Genomic DNA, 15,660 nt, shown 5'->3' on the forward strand with positions numbered 1-15,660 from the left:
TATTTGGCAAAACTAATACAAATGTATTCTTTTTAATAGCTGAGTAATATTCTATTGTGTATATGTACCATGGCTTTCTTATCCATTCGTCTGCCGATGGACATCTAGGGTGCTTCCATGTCCTGGCTATTGTAAACAGTGCTGCGATGAACACTGGGGTACTCGTGTCTCTTTCAATTCTGGTTTCCTAGGTGTGTATGCCCTGGAGAAGGCGATGGCACCCCACTCCAGTACTCTTGCCTAGAAAATCCCATGGACGGAGGAGCCTGGTGGGCTGCAGTCCATGGGGTTGCAAAGAGTCGGACACGACTGAGCAACTTCACTTTCACATTTCACTTTCATGCATTGGAGGAGGAAATGGCAACCCACTCCAGTGTTCTTGCCTGGAGAATCCCAGGGACGGGGGAGCCTGGTGGGCTGCCGTCTATGGGGTCACACAGAGTCAGACACGACTGAAGTGACTTAGCAGCAGCAGCAGGTGTGTATGCCCAGCAGTGGGATTGCTGGGTCGTACAGCAGTTCTATTTCCAGTTTTTTAAGATCTCCAGACTATTCTCCATAGTGGCCATACTAGTTTGCATTCCCACCAACAATGTAAGAGGGTTCCCTTTTCTCTCTACCCTCTCCAGCATTTATTGTTTGTAGACTTTTTGATCACAGCCATTCCAACCTGTGTGAGATGGTACCTCATTGTGGTTTTGATTTGCATTTCTCTGATAATGAGTGATGTTGAGCATCTTTTCATGTATTTGTTAGCCATCTGTATGTCTTTTTGGAGACATGTCTGTTTAGTTCCTTGGCCCATTTTTTGATTGGGTCATTTATTTTTCCTGAATTGAGCTGCAGGAGCTGCTTGTATATTTTTAAGATTAATTCTTTGTCAGTTGCTTCATTTGCTATTAGTTTCTCTCATTCTGAAGGCTATCTTTTCTCCTTGCTTATAGTTTCCTTCGTTGTTTAAAAGATTTTATGTTCAACTGGGTCCTATTTGTTTATTTTTCCTTTTATTCCCATTACTCTGGGAGATGGGTCATGGAGGATCCTGCTGTGATTTATGTCAGAGAGTGTTTTGCCTATGTTTTCTTCTAAGAGTTTTATAGTTTCTGCTCTTACATTTAGTTCTTTAATCCATTTTGAGTTTTTTTTTTTGTGTGTGTGTGTATGGTGTTAGAAAGTGTTCTAGTTTCATTCTTTTACAAGTGGTTGACCAGTTTTCCCAGCACCACTTGTTAAAGAGATTGTCTTTTCTCCATTGTATATTCTTGCCTCCTTTGTCTAAGATAAGGTGTCCATAGGTGCATGGATTTATCTCTGGGCTTTCTATTTTGTTCCATTGATCTATATTTCTGTCTTTGTGCCAGTACCATACTGCCTTGATAACTGTGGCTTTGTAGTATAGTCTGAAGTCAGGCAGGTTGATTCTTTCAGTTCCTCTCTTCTTTCTCAAGATTGCTTTGGCCATTCAAGGTTTTTTGTGTTTCCATACAAATTGTGAAATTATTTGTTCTAGCTCTGTGAAAAATACTGTTGGTAGCTTGATAGGGTTTGCATTGAATCTATACATTACTTTGGGTAGTATACTCATTTTCACTATATTGATTCTTCCAATCTACGAACACGGTATATTTCTCCATCTATTTGTGTCATCTTTGATTTTTTTCATCAGTGTTTTATAGTTTTGTTTCTTAGGTAAATTTATTACTAAGTATTTTATTATTTTCGTTGCAATCGTGAATGGAATTATTTCCTTAATTTCTTGGTAGTGTATAGGAATGCAAGGGATTTCTGTGTGTTAATTTTATATCTTGGAACTTTACTATATTGATTGATTAACTCTAGTAATTTTATGGTGGTGGCTTTAGGGTTTTCTATGTAGACGATCATGTCATCTGCAAACAGTGAGAGTTTTACTTCTTCTTTTCCAATCTGGATTCCTTTTATTTCCTTTTATTCTCTGATTGCTGTGGCTAAAACTTCCAAAACTATGTTGAAGAGTAATGGTAAGAGTGGGCACCCTTGTCTTGTTCCTGACTTTAGGGGAAATGCTTCCAATTTTTCGCCATTGAGGATAAGGTTTAGTGTGGGTTTATCATATAAGGCTTTTATTATGTTGAGGTATGTTCCTTCTATGCCATCTTTCTGGAGAGTTTTTATCATAAATGGGTGTTGAATATTGTCAAAATCTTTCTCTGCATCTATTGAGATAATCATATGTTTTTTATCTTTCTATTTGTTAATGTGGTGTATAGCACTGATTAATTTGCAAATATTGAAGAATCCTTGCATCCCTGGGATAAAGCCCACTTGGTCATGGTGTATGATCTTTTTAATATGTTGTTGTATTCTGTTTGCTAGAATTTTGTTGAGGATTTTTGCATCTATGTTCATCAGTGATATTGGCCTGTAGTTTTCTTTTTTGTGTGGCATCTTTGTCTGGTTTTGGTATTAGGGTGATGGTGGCCTCATAGAATGAGTTTGAGTTTGCCTTCCTCTGCAATTTTCTGGAAGAGTTTGAGTAGGAGAGATGTTAGCTCTTCCCTAAATTTTTAGTAGAATTCACCTGTGAAGGCATCTGGTCCTGGACTTTTGTTTGTTGGAAGATTTTTGATTATAGTTTTAATTTCCATGCTTGTGATGGGTCTGTTAAGATTTTCTATTTCTTCCTGGTTCAGTTTTGGAAGTTTATGCTTTTCTAAGAATTCATCCATTTCTTCCAAGTTGTCCATTTTAATGGCATATAGTTGCTGATAGTAGTCTCTTATGATCCTTTGTATTTCTGTGTTGTCTGTTGTGATTTCTCCATTTTCATTTCTAATTTTGTTGATTTTATTTATCTTCTCAAAGAACCAGCTTTTAGTTTTGTTGATTTTTGCTACAGTCTCCTTTGTTTCTTTTTCACTTATTTCTGCTCTGTTTTTTATGATTTCTTTCCTTCTACTAAATTTGGGGTTCTTCTTCTTCTAGTTGCTTTAGGTGTAAGCTTAGGTTATTTATTTAATTTTTCTCTTGTTTCTTGAGGTAAGCTTGTATTGCTATGAACCTTTATCTTAGCACTGCTTTTATTGAATCCCATATGTTTTGGATTGTCATGTTTTCACTTGTTTCTATGCATATTTTGATTTCCTTTTTGACTTCTTCCAGGATTTGTTGGTTATTCAGAAGCATGTTATTTAGCCTAGCTATGTTTGTATTTTTAATAGTTTTTTTTTCCCCCTGTAGTTGACGTCTAATCTTACTTCATTGTGATCAGAAAAAATGCTTGAAATGATTTTGATTTTTTTTAATTTACCAAGGCTAGATTTATGGCCCAGGATGTGATCTATCCTGGAGAATGTTCCATGTGCACTTGAGAAAAAGGTGAAATTCATTGTTTTGGGTAAAATGTCCTATAGATATCAATTAGGTCTAACTGGTCCATTGTACCATTTAAAGCTTTTGTTTCATTGCTAATTTTCTGTTTGGTTGATCTATCCATAGGTGTAAGTGGGGTATTAAAATCTCCCACTGTTCTTGTGTTACTGTTAATTTCCCCTTTCATACTTGTTAGCATTTGCCTCACATATCGTGGTTCTCGTAAGTTGGGTGCACATATATTTATAATTGTTGCATCTTCTTCTTGGATTGATCCTTTAATCATTATGTAGGGTCCTTCTTCGTCTCTTTTCACGGTCTTTGTTTCAAAGTCTATTTTATCTGATATGAGTATTGCTACTCCTGCTGTCTTTTGGTCTCTTTTGAAATATCTTTTTCCAGCCCTTCACTTTTAGTCTGTATGTGTCCCTTGGTTTGAGATGGGTCTCTTGTAGACAGCATATACAGGGGTCTTGTTTTTGTATCCATTCAGCCAGTCTTTGTCTTTTGGTTGGGGAATTCAATCCATTTACATTTAAGATGATTACTGATAAGTATGATCCCATTGCCATTTACTATGTTGTTTGAGGTTCGATTTTATACAGCTTTTCTGTGTTTCCTGTCTAGAGAAGATCCTTTAGCATTTGTTGAAGAGCTGGCTTGGTGGTGGTGAATTCTCTCAGCTTTTGCTTGTCTGTAAAGTTTTTGATTTCTCCTTCATATCTGAATGATATCCTTGCTGGGTATAGTAATCTGAATTGTGTTTTTCTCTTTCATCATTTTAAGTATGTCCTGCCATTCCCTTCTGGCCTGAAGAGTTTCTATTGAAAGATCAACTGTTATCCTTATGGGGATCCCCTTATGTGTTATTTGTTGCTTTTCCCTTGGTGCTTTTAATATTTGCTCTTTGTGTTTGATCTTCATTAGTTTTATTAATATGTGTCTTGGGCTGTTTCACCATGGGTTTATCCTGTTTGGGACTCTGGGTTTGTTGGACTTGGGTGGCTATTTCCTTCCCCATTTTAGGGGAATAATTTTCCTTCCCCATTTTAGGGGAATACTTTTCAATTATTATCTCCTCAAATATTTTCTCGTGCCCTTTCTTTTTGTTTTCTTCTTCTGGGACATCTATGATTTAAGTTTTGGGGCATTTAATATTGTCCCAGAGGTCTCTGAGGTTGTCCTCATTTCTTTTAATTCTTGTTTCTTTTTTCATCTCTGATTCATTTATTTTCACCATTCTATCTTCCACCTCATTTATCCTTTCTTCTGCCTCAGTTATTCTACTGTTGGTTCCCTCCAAAGTGCTTTTGATCTCAGTTATTGCATTATTCATTATTGACTAACTCTCCTTAATATCTTATAGGTCCTTGTTAAACATTTCTTACATCTTCTCAATCTTTGTCTCTAGTCTATCTGTAACTCCATTTTGTTTTTAAAATTTTGCACCATCTTTACTATTATTATTCTAAATTCTTTTTCAGATAGACTCCCTATCTGAATTAGATTTTTTAAATTTTCATTTTAATTTTGTCTTTTTACAATTTTCTCCACCAATCTTACACACCTTTTATTGCTTACATTTCTAATATCCTTAGAGTATTTGTTGACTATCAAGTATATTATCTTGATGCCATTTTCTAGTTACTGGTAATGAATAGCACTACTGTTGGTTTTTTATTGAGCATAATTGACATATGACATCACATTAGTTTCAAGTATTCAACATAATCATTTAATATTTGCATACATGTGAAATGATCACCACAATAAGTCTACTTAAAAATACTATTTAAAAAAACTTGATTTTTATAGGTTGATTTATATCTAGCAATTTTGATGCATTCTCTTATTAACTCATTCTCTTATTACTTGTACTAATAAATGGTGGATTGCCTATGTTCACTATCACACCATCTTCAAATGGGGCAGTCTTTTCTGTCCCTTTCTAAATCATATATATAATTTTCCTTCAAAAATGTGTGTGTGTGTGTGTGTGTGTGACTTTGGAACCTATAGGGCCTAAAATGACATTTTCCAGGATGTCTTCCATTTTGGATGTGATTTCAGTTTGGACGACTGGATGTACCTGCATGCATTTACAAAAATATCCAAGTTTTGCTTAATGTAGCAAAGACAGAGAATTCCAAACTATATTCTGCTGTCAGCACAGACAAAGACTCTGATCTGCAGCCTGAGCCCGCCAAGGTACACTGAACTTAACTACACTATTAAAGCCATCTAGTTCTCACCCTTCTTAAGCACACTGCCTTTTCCTGACCTAAAAGGCTGCAGGTATCAGTTAATAAGCACTAATATCCCAAGTTTCCTCTTAGAAAAGTACAAAATAAAGGGAAACAGAGCAAATGTTGCTCTCTTTATAATACCGATATTATTGTTCAAATAATATATTATCATTGCTTAATAACAAAATACTGATTAGCAAAAAGAAGGAAATAAAACCTACTGATACCCTTCCTCCCAGGTACAACCCATCATCGAACTAATTTTTTTCTGGGTATATCATAAAATTAATTAAACAAGGAGGCTATCAGCTTTGATGTGGCCCTAATGCTTTGGCTACCAGCATAAGCAAACTAAAATCTAGACCTATAAATGCCTCAAGGTTGAGAAATCAAAACACTAAGTAAGGACAACCAATCACAAACAGCCAACTAGTCTTTAAATAACAGGCAATCAATAATTTTCTTATTTTGCTTTACTTTTTCTATACAAGTCTCTCCCCAACTCTTGTTGGTAGAGAACTCTTAACTACTTCCAGTTGGGTGCCACTAGATTCTAAGTGACTTTTGCTCAGATGACTTTTAAAATGCCTCAGATGACTTTTAAATGCCTCAGTTTATAATTCAGCAGAAACCTTTTTCTTAAGTCATCATCTGATTCTTAGCCTCGTGCAATGCAATCCTTGGGTTTATCAATGAAGGAAAATGTGTGTCTCAGAGAAGATGCCACTCATGTCCAACGTGACTGCTGATAACACAACTGAAGGGAAATGTCTGTGTATCTAATTCTGTAGGAAAGACCCCTCAGGACTTTGGATTGCTTGGATTCTCTTTCAATCATTGGTGTCCCAATTCATTTATTATCAAATTGAAACATTTTCTAACAACCGTAAAGAGATATAGAGATACTTGGAGATAAATTCACATCAACCTTTCCCAGAGCTGAACTTAGATATAAACAGACTCTGTGTCATAACCAAATGAAGAAGATGTGTGTGTGTAGAGAACAGCCATCTCACCAAATGAGAGTCTAATTCATGTTACCCTTTCCTCCCCCACTCACAATGGAATAAATTTGCAAACACTGGAAAAGAAATAGCAAAATAATGGACAGGTCACTTTTTTCCCATAGGAATTAAAGGGAAAGCAAGGTTTTTCCTTGCGTTATTTTTCATTGTTTCACAATGGGAACATTCAGAATTTGGTTTTCGTAGACAAACAATCTCCCCAAAACACTGATGAACTTCAGTTGCAGCTCTGGCCAAGTCTTCAAGACAAATTGTTTTGACTCATGATGTTTGAAAGATGCCAACATATCAGGCTGACTTGGCTTTGTCCAAGAATCTGAGTTCTCTGCAACTGACAAAAATATTGTTTTCTGAGGAGAATTTAATGTTTATAGACATTCTGTTCACCTGTTCATCATTTATGATGGTGTTAAGGACATGAAGTTTGCAGCAAACTGGATTGAGAGTCAACTTTACTGGCACTTCTTCATAGTTATAAAAGCCCCAGGTCTTAGTCTATTTTTGTTTTCTCCCATCTTCTATCCCCACAAGTGATATGCACTCTCTGTCCTAGAAAAACTGAGTAAATGGTGGGCTCTGGGTAACAACCACAGTCTTCACAAGCCCAAAATTATCACTGCTTTCATCTTTCTCTTTTAAATCAAATGTGATTTGCCTCCTGAAATAAGATGTGGAATTCCAGTTGTTCTCCAAGTAGAAGACATGTGTCTGTTCCTTCCTCTGTCCAAGTAGAAGGACAGGCCAAATCATTTTTCAGTAGTGATGTGCTGAATCTTGGCTTCTGGTCCATAGTTTCTTTTAGTAAGGAGAGCAGTTCATCACTGACTTCTATTCTGAAGATTATGAGAGTTTAGGAATGACTCTTCTGCATGGCTTTTTACACCTCCAGTCTCCTTCTCCCACCTCTACTCCCAACCACTTCCTCCCTACTAATAGTTTTATGATGAGGCTTACAGAACATAGATATTTAAAGAATGTTTTTCATCCACCTCATTAGAACTGATTCAAATGTATTCTTTTTAATGGCTGAGTAATACTCCGTTGTGTATATGTACCACAGCTTTCTTATCCATTCATCTGCTGATGTACCTATTATACAGAGCCTATTATACAGAGTGAAGTAAGCCAGAAGGAAAAACATAAATACAGTATACTAACGCATATATATGGAATTTAGAAAGATGGTAACGATAACCCTGTATACGAGACAGCAAAAGAGACACTGATGTATAGAACAGGCTTATGGACTCTGTGGGAGAGGGAGAGGGTGGGAAGATTTGGGAGAATGGCAATGAAACATGTAAAATATCATGTAGGAAATGAGTTGCCAGTCCAGGTTCGATGCACGATGCTGGATGCTTGGGGCTGGTGCACTGGGACGGCCCAGAGGGATGGTATGGGGAGGGAGGAGGGAGGAGGGTTCGGGATGGGGAACACATGTATACCTGTGGCGGATTCATTTTGATATTTGGCAAAACTAATACAATTATGTAAAGTTTAAAAATAAAATAAAATAAGAAAAAAAAAAGAATGTTATTCATAACCATATTTAGTTTTAAGAAATCTGTAGTAATGCCTAGAAGAAAGGAAGAGGGTTTTATGTAGAGTGAAAATGAAAGTGAAAGTGAAAATGAAGTCGCTCAGTCGTGTCCAACTCTTTGCGACCCCATAGACTGTAGCCTACCAGGCTCCTCCGTCCATTGGATTTTCTAGGCAAGAGTACTGGAGTGGGTTGCCATTTCGTTCTCCAGGGGATCTTCCCAACCCAGGGATCGAACCCAGGTCCCCCACATTATAGGCAGATGCTTTACTGTCTGAGCCACCAGGGAAGACATAAATGAAAAGAATTGGATAAGAGCCAGATGAAACATTGGAAAATAGAAAACAATACAAACTGAGCTGCATCCAGAATGTATATATGCTCATGTCATTGACCAGAGAAGAGAAATCTGCTTTCATTGGATCCATTAGTAAGGGTAGGCTAACTGATATATCACACAACCCCAATTTTAAAACAATAAACTTAAAATAACAGGAGACTATTTCTCATTCATGAAAGTTTTTGGTATTTGGCACCCTACTCCAGTACTCTTGCCTGGAAAATCCCATGGACAGAGGAGCCTGGAAGGCAGCAGTCCGTGGGATCGCTTACACGACTGAGCGACTTCACTTTCACTCTTCACTTTCATGCATTGGAGAAGGAAATGGCAACCCACTCCAGTGTTCTTGCCTGGAGAATCCCAGGGATGGGGGAGCCTGGTAGGCTGCCGTCTATGGGGTCACACAGAGTCAGACACGATTGAAGCGACTTAGCAGTAGCAGTAGCAGTAGCAGAGAATATTCCCGTTGTAATTCAAGAACCAAGGTTCCTCCTGTCTCTGGATGTCAATCTCTTTGACATCCATAGAATCTTCTCTATTCTTCTGATGACTCGGGAAAGAACTAGAGGACTGTAACTGGGAGGGTTTTATCAGCTGGGTCTGTAAGTGGTACACATCACTTCTGCCAACACTCCACTGGTTAAAATTCTATCACATGGCCACACATAACTACAAGGGAGCCTGGAAAATACAGTTTACAGTATGTCCAGGAGGAAAAGTAAATGAGTTTTGATGAAAATGGCAGAGGATGAAGACCCTTTTTTAGGATAATCATAGTAACAAAAGGTGTCAATAAACTCACTATTTAAACTACATCTTTAGTACCTACTTTCATTTCCCTTTTAGCTCTTGGTTCTGATTCTACATGTAGACAGAGTCAGACACGACTGAAGCGACTTAACAGCAGCAGCAGCAATATGGCTGATGGAGGATGATACTAATTTATATCACTGTCATATTTCTCTGCCAGAAATAGAAAAGCAGAAGAATGCCCCTTTCAGCCCTACTGTGCAATTTCTTTGACAAGATGAATATACATGAAGCAGGTAGAGGATAGCCCGTAATAGTAAATGACCAAGGTTTGGGGACCTGATGGTCTTTATGGTATGGGACATTTATATCATGACAGCTACAGTGCCTTACAACTTTCTTGTACAAAGATGGGGTGTTAGTCCTTGAGGAGTATTTAGATACTTTTCTTTGAAACATGCCCAGCCCCCTGTAAGCTCTTGACTGTGTGTTAGTGAAATAACTAAATGAGCCATTTTAACCACTTATTCCTTCCTACTAAATAAAATAAATTGGTTTAACAATCTTGTGGCTAGATTGTTGTTCTTACAGCTGAGGAATCCAATCTTTTGCCTCCTCATGAAGACTACAAATCAGGCAAAGGGCTGGTGAAAATAGGAGAGCTGATGCAAGCCAATCAATTGTGTGTGTGTGTGCATGTGTATACATACTTTAATGTACATGCTTTCATTTTTTGTCAGGGAGAGGAGTAGAGAATACTTATTTTAATTTCTAAGCTTCCAGGAAGTCCTTACTTTACACATGATTTCTTAGACAAACTTTAGGTGAAGAAAAGAAAAAAGAAAAATTAAAAATATAAAAGGAATACAAGAACCTAAAAGACTGTAGGCCTGTAGCCACTGTGGCCTGTGCCCTTTCTGCCCTCATTGAGAAACCCTTCCCTCTCTGAGGGCCAGGAGGGTGGGGAGCAGGATGACCCTCAAGCACAAATGACTGCCTGCACTGCTGTTGTAATTGTACCAACTGAACATTGCCTGAAACTTGGGATTCCTCAGGTTTGCCGTCACAAGCAGGTGACTAAAGAGAGTTCTTTGGCTTTGCATTGACCTGGCTGAAGTTCTGTTGTTGGAAACTCTCTGAGGAGTTCATGCAGAAAAAGCTTTTTTTCCCCCCAGGATTTATGAGATCCCAAATGCCACCACTAGCAGTAGATGATTAAACTGGGACGTTTGTTTGAACTGCATCAACAAGGTTATATACTACCCTGAGGGCCTCAGGTGGACATTGCACACCATTGCCATCATCACTTGGACGTCACTGGCAGGAAATATCAGAAGCCTCCCAAGACAGTCTGTACTCCGGGGCTTTCCAGAGAGGTCCTGGCAGACACGAGAAGTCAGCTTTGCCTGGATTGGTACCTGGGCCTGGAAGTCTCTAAAGCCCAGAGCCCCACCATGATGGAAAAGGGTTGGGTGAGTGCCCTGAAGTAGCAATGGCTAGAGCGGAATATCGACGCCAGTCAGAGTCCCTGTGTCAGAGGTGACTGTGACTGCTGCCTCCTCACTGATCAGATTAGCCAGGCACTCACTGGTGTTGAGTTGCAAATGTCTGGATTTTGCTTCCCCTGGCAGTAACTCCTGGGATAAGAGAGAAAACAGCTTATAAATTCTTTAACGATTCCTGGAGCCAAGGGAAGCTTACAGACTGGATTTTCAAGCAATGTTATTTAAAAGGTTCCAGTGGACATGAAGGTAAATAGCTTGAAAAACAAGGGGGAAAGTTATTCCTTTCCTCCTCTGAGAAAATTACACAGATTGCATTAACTCCTATGAATTCTTCTGATTATGAGACAGAGCAGGGGGCACTGTATGGCCATTCTGATTCCAGCTTCTTGTACAGCCCCCACCTTGTCAGTGCTGTGTACCATTCAGTCTCACTGCCTGCTTCTCTGTTCAAGAAACATTTGGAAATCAGACTTTTAAAATTTCCTTCTTTCTGTCATTTTTTTCAACAGTATATGTCATTGCAGATTCTGAACATCAGCTATGAAATGTCCTCAGGGCATGTCAGAAGATGTTTGAAGATAAATGGACAAAGGGTTCATTCATATCTACTGCAGATGTTTAAGAAGCAGCTAGGTATTCACTCAGAAGGAAGATGAAAGCTCTAGTTGGAAGGATGGCTGAGTTAATATCCCTTCTAGTCCTGAAGTCTTGTTATTTTATTTAGTTTATATCTGCTTGAATATTTAGAAACTAGTGCATCACCTCTTTAATGGATGTGAAGATAGATTCGGGGTAAAGCATTAATCCTGTTCCTCATATTCCCCAGCAGAGCCGGTTTTAAGATTGATCGTTCTTTTATTGGTAGGGTGCCCGTCTTCCTATATTTTATGGGACAGTTCTGATTTCAAACTTCACTTTCTTGTGAGTCCACTTCTGCTTGATGCACAATCTGTTCTGATTTGAGATTTAATGAGTATTGACAGTTTAGTGACAGGGAAGGGGGTGTCAGTGATGAAAAGAATGAGCCATGATGTGTAGATGTCATGCAAGAGAGATTTGATTTCCTAACCTCTCGGATAATGTTGAGTTCCATTGGCTTTCAAATACTGCAGACCAAAAACAACAACAACAACAAAAAAACCCTCTTCCTTTGATGTTTTCTTCTTTATGAAAAAAGCTCCATATCAAACTAAGTGACAACATGAATTAACTACTAGTTGCCAGTACTGAGGAGTGAGTTTTTCCGTCTCATACCCACATGATGTAGTAAATTCTCAGGCCAATTTCCACGGCTGTTGTGGGACCAGCCATGATGCTTGTTTCCACAGTGGAGGGACAGTTCTAGAACGAGCAGTAGATCAAGGCCATCTACCTCAGAGTCCTCTTGGGGCCCTGAAATTGTGGGAGAGCTTTATGCTGCTGACCTCCCTCTGTTCCTAAGGAATTCTTTGATTTCCCTCCTTCCCTTTATTTATTAACACTTATTTAATTTTTTGGTCAACTAAGATCTGGATTTCTTAGTCTAACCTCAGTGATGGCACTTACTTGCAGAAGCCCCTGAAAAGGAAGACTCATTTTTCTCACTGTCCATTCAATAAACAACTCCCTCCTTGGGAAAGGTAGTGTAGGGAGTAAAATACTGAGGCTCATGGATGGGAAGACTGACAGATATCGCTGAAGAAAATTCATTTTTCAAAGCAAATATTTAAAACACATTTTTTAGAATATAATTCTAGTGAAATTATGAATGTTTAACTACTTTGCCCCCAGAAATATCCTAGGTTCCTCAGACAATCAGAATCCCTTGGACAGCAAGGAGATCCAACCAGTTCATCCTAAAGGAAATCAGTCCTGAATATTCATCGAAAGGACTGATGCTGAAGCTGAAACTCCAATACTTTGGCCACCTGATGTGAATAACTGATTCATTTGAAAAGATCCTGATGCTGGGAATGACTGAAGGTGGGAGGAGAAGGGGACGACAGAGGATGAGATGGTTGAATGGCATCACCAACTCAATGGACATGAGTTTGAGTAAGCTCTGGGAGTTGGTGACGGACGGGGAAGCCCGGCACACTGCAGTCCACAGGGTCACAAAGAGTCAGACATGACTGAGCGACTGAGGTGAACTGAACCTCAGACAATCAACATCTGTGTGTGACTGCCTGGCCACGTCTTTGGAAAACACAGAGGGGGCAAATGGGGAAGGAGGGAATCTAGTTTGCACTTGAAACATAGAGGAAAAGAGGATTGATTCTGCCTTGTGAGGGCTGAAGCAGCTCCAAAGAGAAGGTGAAACTGGTACTGGGTGTTTAAGGACAAGGCCCTCTTCAGAGAGTAGGACACCATGGGCAGAGGGACCAACGTGAACAGCCACAGACAGGCTTGTGACTGAATGTTGTGTTTCAAAATAGGCTGACTACAATATGGGTTCCCTGAGCCTTCCCTTGGACCGTTTGTCCACAGCTTCCTGTCTTTTTCATCCAACCATCTATCATTTACTCTAAAGTCTTGGGTATGTCTAAAGCATCAGTCAGGTGTTAGAAATATTAATAATTTTAACCCCTGAGAACACAACAACCTGTAGGTTAAACAAAGTCCCTGCCCTCAGGAGGCTTACATCCCAGTGAGGAGAGACACACAGCTATGACAAGGGGTGATATCTTTATAAAAAAGATAAAATATGGGAAGAGGATATAGAGAACCTGGGGGGCTATTTTAATCAGGGTGGTCAGGAAATGGCTGTACATGGTGAAGATATTTCAGGAGAAAGCTGAATGAAGAGAGAAAGTGCAATTTGGGTGTAATTCTGGAGTTTTCCTTTAAACCTTGTGGATACAGTTCTGTTAGTCTGGGAGAAGCATGAATAAACAGGGAATCCCCTCAGTGACCAACGTGGTCATTTCTAGGAAAGAGATACCCTTGAGCCTGCAGGCCCAACTTATGAACTGGAATTACACACTGACCTTTGTTAATGTAATTGCTCCAGCCAGGGTGCAGTGGCTCAGCAGTGGACTGGGTCTGAGTTGAAGGGGAGGTACACAGACAGGTGGGGAGAGGTGGAAAAAACCTGTTTCTTTGGTTCCCAAAGGAAAAAAAAAGTTATTTTGTAGGGAAGGCTACTGCTGAAGCTCTTGAAGAGTATCTACCACTTGCTGAATGACAAATCCAAATAAAAATTGGATTTTACATGCTCCTTGGGGACAGAAGTAACATGCTTTCTATGAAAGTACTCTGGGTGGAGTGATGGTGAAAGTCAGCTTGCCTCAGCCTAATCTGTAAAAGAGTAAAAAAAGCCTTTGATGGTTGTTTTGCAGATATTTATAGATTTTTCTTGCTCTGTTTTATGTTTCTTCTTGTTGCTGATGAAGTATGCTCTGAAGGGAGCCCTGTTAAACACAGTCAGTGCTTCAGTGGGTTGAGAAGCCTGTCGCATATTAAATGTTTTATGGCTGAACTTTGTTACACTAAAACTTCACAGAGACATTTATGAACCTTATTGCGTTCTGATATGAAATGAGCCCGGAAAGGTACTTCTGCTTTTATGGGACTGGAACTTTTCATTGTATGGAACTTTGAAAGAGCTGTTGAACGCCAGAGTTCAAAGTGATTTTGCAAATGTTAATTTCTCCAGGGATTTTTGGGACCTTAGAAAAAACTGCTGATGACTTCTACATCTTGCATTTTTTTTTTTTTTTCATTTGGAAAACATGTACAGTTGCCTCAGTAAGAGGAATGTGTGGAGTTTGTGGTTCTAGGCTGTGTTCACGTCACAGTAAGAAGAGAGACCCTGTTTACTGCTACAAGAGACATATAAGGAAAATTAAGGGAGGGAAATGTCATTTAATAGATAAACAGTTATACCCAGCTTGACATTTTTCTAACCCTTCAGGAACACACATTCCCAAAGTTCTGTGAGTCAGTCTTTAGAAGGTTAACTATTAACTGACCTAAGTAAGGAGATTTTCTGCAATGTCAACCAATGGAAACACTGGCCTAAGACTCATTCATGCATTATTAATTCATTGTATAGTTACTGAATTTTTTGCATCAGACACTGTTCTAGGTACAGGTGATAATTAGAAGAAAGACATAATTCTCAAGGAGCTTATGGCTCAGTCCCAGATGACTAAGCAAAGACCTATGCATACATATCTGATTACTGATGAGAAACTCTTAAGGTACAATGTACACAGGATGTTCACACAGGGGAACATCAGCAAAGGCTTCTGGGAGGTGGCAACACCTGAGGTGGGTCTTAAGGATGAGTAAGAGGTAAAGAAATATTAAGACTGTTATTTGTGCACATCACTAATGTAGGTGCAGGAAGAACACATATACAATCTGAGAGCAGGAAGGAGTACACTGAAAGGACCACTTGGAATAGTAGAAATCAGAATGAGGGTCTCCTTCCCAGGCTATAAGCCATGGTAAACCTGGCTCTCAAATACATAATAATCTTATTCAGTTCAGTTCAGTTCAGTCACTCAGTCATGTCTGACTCTTTGCGACCCCATGAATCGCAGCACGCCAGGCCTCCCTGTCCATCACCAACTCCCGGAGTTCACCCAGACTCACGTCCATCGAGTCAGTGATGCCATCCAGCCATCTCATCCTCTGTCGTCCCCTTCTCCTCCTGCCCCCAATCCCTCCCAGCATCAGAGTCTTTTCCAATGAGTCAACTCTTCACATGAGGTGGCCAAAGTACTGGAGTTTCAGCTTTAGCATCAGTCCTTCCAAAGAAATCTCAGGGCTGATCTCCTTCAGAATGGACTGGTTGGATCTCCTTGCAGTCCAAGGGACTCTCAAGAGTCTTCTCCAACACCACAGTTCAAAAGCATCAATTCTTCAGCGCTCAGCCTTCTTCACAGTCCAACTCTCACATCCATACATGACCACAGGA

The sequence above is a fragment of the Bison bison genome, unplaced genomic scaffold (genome assembly GCF_000754665.1).
Source record: "Bison bison bison isolate TAMUID 2011002044 unplaced genomic scaffold, Bison_UMD1.0 scf7180017864259, whole genome shotgun sequence".
Lineage (NCBI taxonomy): Eukaryota > Metazoa > Chordata > Mammalia > Artiodactyla > Bovidae > Bison > Bison bison.